This window comes from Dermacentor andersoni, chromosome 1 (genome assembly GCF_023375885.2).
Source record: "Dermacentor andersoni chromosome 1, qqDerAnde1_hic_scaffold, whole genome shotgun sequence".
NCBI classification, from domain to species: Eukaryota; Metazoa; Arthropoda; class Arachnida; order Ixodida; family Ixodidae; genus Dermacentor; species Dermacentor andersoni.
The window spans coordinates 373,073,248-373,084,298 of NC_092814.1; positions in this window are offsets into that span (position 1 = coordinate 373,073,248).

The following is an 11,051-nucleotide window of genomic DNA, read 5'->3' on the forward strand; positions in this document are numbered from 1 at the left end:
GTGCAGCGAGCGATAACGTTTAACATCTTTTAGCCGGTGAAATACGGTAACCGGACACAGATAAAGCATCCGTGTCAATATAATTATGCTTCTTGGTACATGAAAGAACCGTGAAAAAGTGGGTTCTGAGAAAATCAGCACAAACGAATAGAAACACTTGTAGCACTCACAGAAAAAAAAAACTAGAATAGCTAAAATGTATGTAATTCGTATCTTGTCTCCCCCCAATTCTTGATTCTGCCAAATCTAGCCCATGGAGCACTTCTATTATTCTAGGTTGTTTTGATGCATCAACACCGCATCCAGAGGCCTTCACATTGAGTGTATTGCTACAAAACATTTTCACAGTGTAAGGGCCATGTTCTATTGTAACTGGTTTGCACATATCAAGTTTGCCTTTCTTTACATTAATGAAATGGCATACCATCAGATAATACAAGCTTGAGAATTAGAGGGTTTTAATAGGAGTCTTTCGTTGCCCTTTGCCAAGTCGTACTATTGAAGCACTTATTCGAATGTATGGGAGCAGCTCATTTGCATAGCATAAGAAATATATAAACAGGTTATTTTCACAATTTATACACTTCGTCACCACAAAAAGAAAAATTGCAGTCTATTGTTTTCAGCCTGCTATGATGTTTTGACTGAGAAAGATATATTCAATTTTTTCTGCGAGGCACGGAATAATTGCTGTGGCATATTATTTTATTGCACAACACTGCATACAGTAGCCAGCCATTATTAAAACTCAGAAGAAATCAGTAGCACAATGCATGTGATCAGGCACATAGCATATTATTGCACTTTCTTAATTCATGCCAGAACGACGACCACAGGCGTCCTTCTCCAACAAGGTCAGCATCCATCGTGCCTCCTTACCATCGGGCTTCACACCCTCAGCACGTTCAACCTCAGCTTTGTGGTGTTTAAAGCAACCTCAAGTGCGTCTTATGGTTCCAGGGATAAGAAAGAAGACCGTCCTGCCTACCTTGGCCTTGAAGCAAGCAGCTCTGGATTGTTTGCACACTTTCTACTTTGATCGAGTCCACATATATACGGATGGTTCTTCCACTCAGACCAGCTCCACCAGCGCAGTGGTTATACCATCATGATCACTAAGCATCCAATACAAGATTTCTCACTTGACAACATCGACCGGTTCGGAGCTTGTTGCCCTCCGAGGTGCCGTTGATTATATTCATAACCAACCGGCTAATCGGTGGGCAATATTCTGCGATTCACAGGCAGCCTTACAATGTCTTCTGTCATCTCTTCGTCGCGAGTCATGTGAACAACTCGTGTCGGAGATACGAGAAATGCACCATCACGTGATCAAGAAAGGACACGACGTCGTGTTTCAGTGGCTGCCTGGTCATTGCGGTATCTCCGGCAATGACCTCGCTGACGAAGCTGCTAGGAAAGCCCACGAAGGAGCAACCCTTGTTTCTATACCTTTATCGCGGACCGACGCAGCCCAACACTTAGGCAAGCTAGCGCACTCTTTTGACATTGGAAAAGTGGCACACACGTGAATTCACTCAACATCGATTGCATTCCCTCGGTCCCTCTATGCAACTGCGGCTGTTACCAGGTCTTCTGCGAAATGAGGAAACAGTGCTGTGCTGCTGACGTTTGGGCGTCGCATTCACCAGTGCATATGCATTTTTGATTGCAATGGCTGATAGCGCCGAGTGCAATGCCTGCGGTGTCGAGGAAACCATAGAACACCTAATGTGCTACTGCCCATCTTTTGAAGATGAAAGGCAAGACCTCTGCAGAGCTCTCAATCAGCAGATGGAAAGCCGTTCACCTTGAACAAGATCTTGGGAACATGGCCTCGCATATCGCACTACAAAAGGCCACAAAAGCGCTGCTGCGATATTTGAAAGATACCGGATTGAGTCAGCGTCTGTGATCCAGACTGAGTGACCGACTGATATCCCCAGTGGACTTTCTCTTCTTTTAATCTTTCCGTCCCCCTTTCCCTTTCCCCAGTGTAGGGCAGCCAACCGGGCTCAGTCCTGGTTAACCTCCCTACCTTTCATTTATCATTTTCTCACTCTCTTCTTAATTCATGCCCTTTTTTAATTGCACGAAAGCTACTGCACTAAAATAGTATACTAGTATATACTTAAAAAGCACAATTTTATACTACGATAATAATCAATCATTCAAATTTTTATTGTAGTGCCCAGGAACAGCTAGAGAGCCTTTGTACTGGTGCACTTAACGAGCACTATGTGAGACAAAATGTAGAGAAAACATGAATGTAGTAGACCAAAAAATGGAAGATGGAGAAACAAATAGGGAAAAACGGAAATGCGGAAAAGTAAAAGGAAATTAATCCTACGTGATAATCTACAGATACACAATACACAGGAAATGAACTCTGAAGTATGTTTTGGAGTCGAGTCTTATTAGCACAATCTTGTAACAAGCCCAGGCAACGAATGTGGAATGCTACCTGGTATACTGTTGCGGCACAAACAAATGCATATGATCAAGAAGCTTTAAGGAATGTATAATGTCATGGACCACCTTATACAGGAACAAAAGGTGCGATTAATTAAGAATTGAATCTAGAGGTGCGAGTTGAAGTATATTTGAGAAGGCTCAACTGTGGTCGCCAGAATGGCAAAAGTGGTGCTTGAAGATAGACATCAATTTATTCTGGATGCGTTCAATGAGGTCAGAATTAGATTTGCTCATTGCACCCCCCTCCTACAGAGGCATACTCTAGTAGTTGGAGGCACACAGCAGAATTTCAGAAACACAACAGGTGAGTGGAAATCATGCAATATACGGCATGCAATTCCAAGAGCGTGAAGGGCATCTTGTGTAATTATCTATGTGAAGAGAAGCTTAGCATAGCATTTTGTCGAAGTACACACCAAGATCTTTCATTTCATCGACCCTAAGGAGTGGAGCATCATGTAGGGTGTATCAAAATTTCACATGGTGCGTTTTGTGCATATAACTTAATGCCATAGTGTTGGAAGCATTTAAGAGTCCTGCTGTGCCCAATTGTGTAGACAGCGTCTCAAAGGGTTAAGCTCTGTGGAGGAAATACCATCAACACCACAAGAAAGGGAAAGTTTAAGGCACTTCATATACTTGGAAACGAGGTTTTCATTGACTGTTAGCATACACTGCGCCAGACTGAGAAGGAAGGTTACTTGAAGCATATTTCACACCATATAGCAAACAGAAATGTTCTGCAAAGGCATCAGCAGTGTTCGAGACAACACCACTATGTTCATGAAGAAGACGTACATCTTTGGCACTCCTTTTAGAAGAGAGAGCCCACAAAGCTCCAGAAATATTTTGAATGATGTGTCACGCTGGCTTCAACACAATCAATGTGGTCAAAGTGATGATTCTGATAATAATAATAATAATAATAATCTTAGTGGTAACTTGGCACACTAGACTAAAAAGAAGGCTGATGCCTGTGTGTTAGAGCATCTGATAACCAGCCATCTAAAGCAGGAATTTGCAGGATGCAGAAGACACTTCCTCCCCCTCCACGTGCACACACACTTGCTCAATAACACAGCACGGCACACACGCACACATTCGACAGGTGCACAACACACAGGAGTGCCAATGAAGTCTGGTTCCAAGGAAGGAGAATCCAAATCGCCAGGGGGGTGGAGAGAAAGCTCTGCATGCCAGATATAATCATGGAGTTGTGGTGTCGGGCCATAGAGGCGTGATGAGGGCTCAGGCTGTGCTGACCACTTGTTCAGACGAACTGAAGAAACATTAGTGCTGTCTAGAGAGACGTCAAACACCCTGCAGTATAGACTAGTGCAATGTTGCGTTGGTATTGCAGGGTGTGCTACTTGAGGGGTTTGAGGCAATCCTCGAAGGCTGGCATGAGCTTGTGACAACCGAAAAGACGGGAGTAAAGGGTGCGTATTGTCCGGCGCTGAACAAGCTTAAGCTTGTTAGGGTCGCGAGTTTGGTACGGGAACTATACTGATGAGCAGTACTCAAGTCGTGACAGAATGATAGAAGTGTAGAGTGCTCGGAAAACCTTAGGTCATCAAGGACGGGAGACACGGGACACAAACCCAAGAAAGGGCCAGTGCTTACATACAGTGCTGGTGACATATGCGGAAAAGTTGAGGGAACAGCTAAATGCTACACCCAGAATGGGAAGGGCCCGAACAGTCTTTATAGATGTGCCTCCAAGGAAGAAGTTTGGACGTGCAGCACTTTCGTTGTAGATGATACGCATAGCAGCACTTTTTACGGTGCTACTACAAAGTTTGATATCGTAGGCCCAGTCGTTCATCTTTACGGAATGTATTCATTGTAAGCACATATGCTGTGCATCGGCATATTGTTGTTGTGGAAGCATTAACTTGTTAATCAAACACATTCTCCGCAGATGCATTAGTAACTTGGTTTTGAGTAGATCTTTGTCCTGACTACAATTTATAGTATCGCAGCAAGAAACATTTTAGTAGAGGCTGAAGGGATTCCAGCAGTTTAAGCATACTGACTGCACAAAACACTGATGACACCTTTTCACCTTCCCCACAATGCACTCACACCATCTACACTTTCCATAAGCAAAAAGTGAGATAAAAAATCAATTACAGTTTCATTGACTCAGTACTTGCTGCTTCTGAAGCGGGCATCGAAGCAATCGTGGTATACGCTGCTACATGCATAGGTCTTGCATGATGCAGGTCCTGCTATGCACTGCACACAGGGCACACGTTGCAAACAGATAATTTCTTTTTGAAGTGCTCAACTATAACGACACACTGACTCAAACATGACTGCGTTGTCACGTATGCTTCAGTGCGTCAGTGTTCTTGATTGCTTCACGAGCGATTTATGCCCAACTAGCCCAAAAGACGGACGCACTAGAAAGAAGTGAGTGAATGAGTACAGTGAACTTGTACTGAACTGGATTCACATGCCGAATAGAAGAGCGCAGTGTCAGCTGAAACAGGCGGCACGGCTGATTACGTAAGTACTTCCAATAGTTCGGCTACTAGTGTATTTCACTTTCGGAAGTTATCTTTACCACTGGAAACAGCGCAGAGCTCGCCCGTTAAACTTGAGTCAACCGACACCACACGAAACACGCCGCGGTTGACCAACCCAACTTCCACACGGTTCATTCACCACATCACAGGTCACACGAAGTCAAGAGTGCCATATTTTAAATCACTGCAGCACCAAACGGACCTGAAAATTCATTTCCTTCGACAGAGTTTCTCAGGTGAGTTCGTTCACTCGCCAGTTACGAACTCGATGAACGCGCTAGGCCTACGCGTAACGTAAACAACATCGGCGATAGGCGAGTGTTGATTATCCAGACTTCGGAGCTCGTAAACGTGTTTCCATTCGTTTTGAGCACAACAATATGCACATACAACAAGCACAGACGTTGCGGCAATCGTGATTCGGTTGGCTGTTTTAGCAGACGATCGTACCGAGCCCGGCGGAACCCAGTGGGCAGGTTGGATTAGTCGGCGTCGTTCGAAGTCGCTTCGGATCCACGTCGCACTGCCACAACCCACGGTCGTCGGTCGGTTGATCGTGTCGTTGTCGGCCTACTATTACAACACTGTCTTTCAGGAACACTGTCGCGCGCGTCGTGCGTCCAAAAAACTCGGACGATCGTTGGTGCCGGCGTCTCCGCACGGTCGGCCATTACAGGCCTAGCAGCCGGAGGCTCCGCAGCCTCCGATTGGTTGACGCCTGCGAGGCGTCGCAGCCTCCCATTGGTGCACGCCGGCGCAGCTTCGCCGCGCGCCGGCAAACTTCTAGTATCGGCAGTAGACATAATCGCTGCGCGACGTTCCGCTTCACCGAGTTCCCGACCGACGCTTTGACGCATTTGACCCTTCGGCGCGCGCCGAAGCTTTCCAGCGCGTGCCAGTGGTTGTGGCATTAGTGTCGCAGTAAAGGCGGAGACGCGAGGAGACGGCGTTCGGTCACGAACGCTGCGTCGCAGGCTGGACACCAGGAGGATAGATTATTGGCGCACTTTAGGAGTTGTGTCACAGTAGTTACTAACGAAGCGAAACTGCGAACAAAGCATCTGAAGTAAGAACAGAGACCGATGACGGCATGGACTTCTTTGAGTCTCTTTGGTTTTGGAAGCTCTGCAACAACCAAAAGTTTTGATAGGTAAGGAAGGATTCCGCCTTGGGGTACGACGTGACCTATTATCATGAGCTTTCGCACGACGAACTGGCACTTTTCCATGTCCAGTTGCAGGCTTGCGTTGATCAAATATGTCAACACCTGCCTAAGGCGGAGAAGATGCGGTGGAAATTGGGGACGAACACTACGATGTCGTGGCAGAAAAAAAAACACGTACTCCATTTGAGGCCGCGCACGATATTGTCCATCATTCAATCAAACATTGCCGGCGCATTGCATAGTCCAAAGGGCATCACGTTAAATTTGCATAAACCGTCTGGAGTAATCAATGCTGTTTCAGGGCGGTCAGCTGCTGACATCAGGACCTGCCAGTAGCAGGAGCGCGAATTCGCGGTAGATTTTACACTTCTTTTTGCGTTATTAAGTCGGCGATAATCAACGCAGAACCGAATGGAACAAACTTTTTTTGTGTGACGAGAACGAGCGCCCATGCCCACGAAGGTCGAATGAGCACGCGCTGAAGCACGTCGTCGACGTGCGCACTGATGACCTGATGCTCTCAGTTGGCTGAGACATGGTTCGGGCGATGCCCCAATGGCGCGTTGCAGCCAGTGTCGATGTGGTGGTTGACGGTCGATGTGCGGTCCAGAGTAGGCTGAGCGACGTTAAAGAAAGAACGAAGCTGGGCAAGCAGGTGAGAAGCTATGAGCGTTGTTTGGACGTCAGGCCATCGGCAATGAATGAAGTGAATATGTCAGTTGATGGCGGATAAGGAGTGGAAAATGCACACAAGTCAGTCGGCCCTGCTTATGAAGCCTCCGTAACGTCGATAATAATCATGTCATCAAGGGGCCGAACACGGTCAATTAAGTGCTTTGCCGCAGAGAGCCTTCAGTGTTGTAGGAAGCGGATTGCAGACCACTATGGAATTGAAGACGGCTGAAGGGTCCCGAAGGAGTGAAAAGGACAGAGCCTTCGGAGACAGTGCCAAAGGAAACGGGAACAAAGGCAGACGAGTATGGCAGTATTACAATCTTCTTACGAAGGACCAGCTCAGCGGGAAGAGAAGTGGTGCATGCGAGGGAAACATCAGACAAAGGCGATAGTTCGACTTCAGCACGCGCACAGTTGATGACGGCGTTATTTTGCGAGATAAAGTCCCATCCAAGAATAACGTCGTGAGAGCAGACTGTATAACCACAAACGCTACAATGTAGAGAATGCCCTGAACAACAACTATTGCTGAGCATGCTGCTGGTGGTTGGAATGGCTGGGCGCTTTCTGGGCGTCGAAAACCCAGAAAGTGGTTATAGTAACCATTCGTAGAGTGCCAGAGAGGCGTTCGATTAGTACAGACAGAGCGGCTCCGGTATCGATTAGCGCAACGGTAAGGACGCCGTCACCAGTAGACAGTTTTAGTACTGCGTACATTGCGTACGCAACGGCGTTGCGTACGTAAGATAGCTACGTTCTGCAAAGTGCGCATGTGCAGAACGCAACACGAACGGTACGTGATGCATACGCGGCTACTGCGTACGCACGCATCCGATTCTGGCGTGAGTACGTGTGGAACCTTGCGTGCTGCTCTCGTGGTTGTCGCTTGTTCGGGAGAGCGCGAGACAAAATAATTTTGCAAAATGGCGGCGTCAAAGGCGACCAGCGGAAGGCTGTGCTTTTCAATGACCTACGATCTGGCTTTGCTGTGTGAATTGAATGCGCAGAAGCCATTCCTGGATCATGCACGGTGCAAATCCATAGCAAAAAAAATAGGAATTTTCTTTTTGAGAAAATTTTCAGTGTGCGCTGTTTGCGCGAAAGGCTCGACCTCGCGAAGGCGCAGTTCGTCGCAAATGAGCCTGCCAGCCTCAGAAAGCGAGTGCTCGGTTTTTATTTTTCTCGAAACGATTCGTGTGTTGCATCCGTATTAAATGCAGAGTATTTTAAAGACCTAAGTAGCGTGAACGTCGGCGAGATCGACAGCGTCTATTGCCCGACCGATGGTTCGACGTACTGGCGGACGCGGCAAACGCGCTCCGACGCGTCCGGTCTCTAACAACGCTAGCCCGCTTACGTACGTAGGCATTTCACAGTACTAAAAGCTCTGACGTAACACGCGCTCCTACATTCCAGAAAGCACTTGCGTACTGCGTACGTATCGTCATGACGCAGTACTAAAACTGTCTAGTAAGGTCGACTACGTTCCAAGGCGACAATGAAGGAAATGTACATATTAATGGCGAAGCAGTTCCTGCCACCTGAACTGTGGCGCTTCGTTTTCCTCTTGCGTGGATGAGGGGCGGTGGCGCATGGGAGACACTGAGCGGCGACGCGGGGAAGGTCGAATTGGTATAGCCGTCGCCGTAGCACAATTGGGAGTGCATCATCATCGTCATCATCATCAGACTCGTTACGCCCATTGCGTGGCAAAGGCCTCTCCAATACTTCTCCAACTACCTCGTTCGTGTACTAATTGTGGCCATGTCGTCCCTGCAAACTTCTTAATCTCATCCGCCCACCTAACTTCCTGCCGCCCCCTGCTACGCTTCCCTTCCCTTGGAATCCAGTCCGTAACCCTTAATGACCATCGGTTATCTTCCCTCCTCATTAGATGTCCTGCCCATGACCATTTCTTTTTTTCGATTTCAACTAAGTAATTACCTCGCGTTTGTTTCCTCACCCAATCTGCTCTTTTCTTATCCCTTAACGTTACACCCATCATTCTTCTTTCCATAGCTTGTTGCGTCGTCCTTAATTTAAGTAAAACCCTTTTCGTGAGCCTCCAGGTTTCTGCCCCGTACGTGAGCACTGGTAAGGCACAGCTGTTATACACTTTTCTCTTGAGGGATAATGGCAACCTGCTGTTCATGATCTAAGAATGCCTGCCAAACTCACCCCAGCCCATTCTTATTCTTGTGATTATTTCAGTGTCATGATGCGGATCTGCGGTCACTACCTGTCCTAAGTAGTATTCCCTTGCCACTTCCAGTGCCTCGCTACCTATCGTAAACTGCTGTTCTCTTCCGAGACTGTTAAACATTACTATAGTTTTCTGCAGATTAATATTGAGACCCACCCTTCTGCTTGGCCTCTCTAGGTCAGTGAGCATGCATTGCAATTGGTCCCCTGAGTTACTAAGCAAGGCAATATCATCAGCGAATCGCAAGTTACTAAGGTATTCTCCATTAACTCTTATCCCCAATTCTTCCCAGTCCAGGTCTCTGAATACCTCCTGTAAACACGCTGTGAATAGCACTGGAGAGGTCGTATCTCCCTGCCTGACGCCTTTCTTTATTGGTATTTTGTTGCTTTCTTTATGGAGGATTACGGTGGCTGTGGAGCCGCTATAAATATCTTTCAGTATTTTTACGTACGGCTGATCTACACCCTGATTCCTTAATACCTCAATGACTGCTGAGGTTTCTTTTGAATCAAACGCTTTCTTGTAATCAATGAAAGCTATTACGAGGGTTGGTTATATTCCGCACATTTCTCTACCACCAGATTGATAGTGTGAATATGGTCTATTGTTGAGTAGCCTTTACGGTGCAACGCACGCGTAATGCGGATGTTGTGGGTTCGGCTCCCACCGGCGACAAGTTACCTTTTCTTCCACCACCCCCCTTTCACTTCCCCCGTTTCTTCACTATTTTCCACATTCCAATTTCAACGACAGGCAATTTTCCCGATGCTTTCATTGGCTTTATTTTCTGTTGACTTTAACTGGTCATGATTAACCGCATTCTAGGTTATGTCCGGCTAAACTTCTGTGCTGCCCCTTCACCATTAGAGCTCATATTATACAAAACGTTAATGATGAAGAAAATTGAACACGCTTCATTCCAGATGGATCCACATCCCGAAGTCCTGATTAAATCAATTGAACGACTTGAAAATAATGCCGCGCGTTTGATTTTTGGTAATTATAGTCATATCGTACAGCAAGCTTAACTTTTATGAAAAACTCCTTGCAACTCCCTCTGCTTTGTACGCGTCTTAAGGGCTTTCGCCTTGCTCGGTTTCACAAGGTATACTTCCAGAATAATTTCCGGAGTCCTCCACTACGGCGTGCCTCATAATCAGAAAGTGGTTGTGGCACGTAATACCCCATAACTTTTTTGATACTTCCAGAATTCTAATCTTCTCGAAAACCCCATTTCTCCCCCAATTCAGGTGTCATGTTGCATTGATCATCGCTATAAGATTGGAATTTGGCAGTAGCCCCACTAGAGCCTCTTATGAGTCTTTCATACCCGGGCCTTCTCAAGCATGGAACCACCTTCCTGGCGTGGTCATTGCGATAGAAGTCGTCAAATTTCGCATGGCTGTAGCCGTGTCACTCTAGGCATCGTTCGACCTTAATCATGCCATTTTATTTGGTTTCTGCGTTTGTTTGTACTATTTTTGTTTTTTTCCCTACTCCCCTTTGTGATACTTTTGGTCTTGAGGGTACAATAAAATAAATAATAAATAAATTACATATACATGGCTTTCTCCCGATATATCCTTATCACATCAACTCCCACCTAACTACAGAATCTGTCGTAGTGACCGTGACACCAATGGCGACAAAGAATCGAATGTTTTGACCGCTGTTCGTAAAACAAATTCACACGAGGGGTTTTACGTACGTCCGAAAGCTACGGTATCACGATTAGTAGTGCGCTTGCTAGTGCGCGCACATTGAATCTGTGCCTGGATCTGCATGGATGGACCTGTACGGCGGTGAGGCCGAGCGCTTACTATAAGATGCCTTTTGATATCACCTTCGACTAATACGTCGTTGTTGCATGCAAGAACGTCAACCATAATTTGACGATATCTTCTCTTTTGACCCATGGTATATATATATATATATATATTACTTGGACATTTTAGCATACATGGAATCGGATAACCTGTCAATGCCTCGCATTTACAAC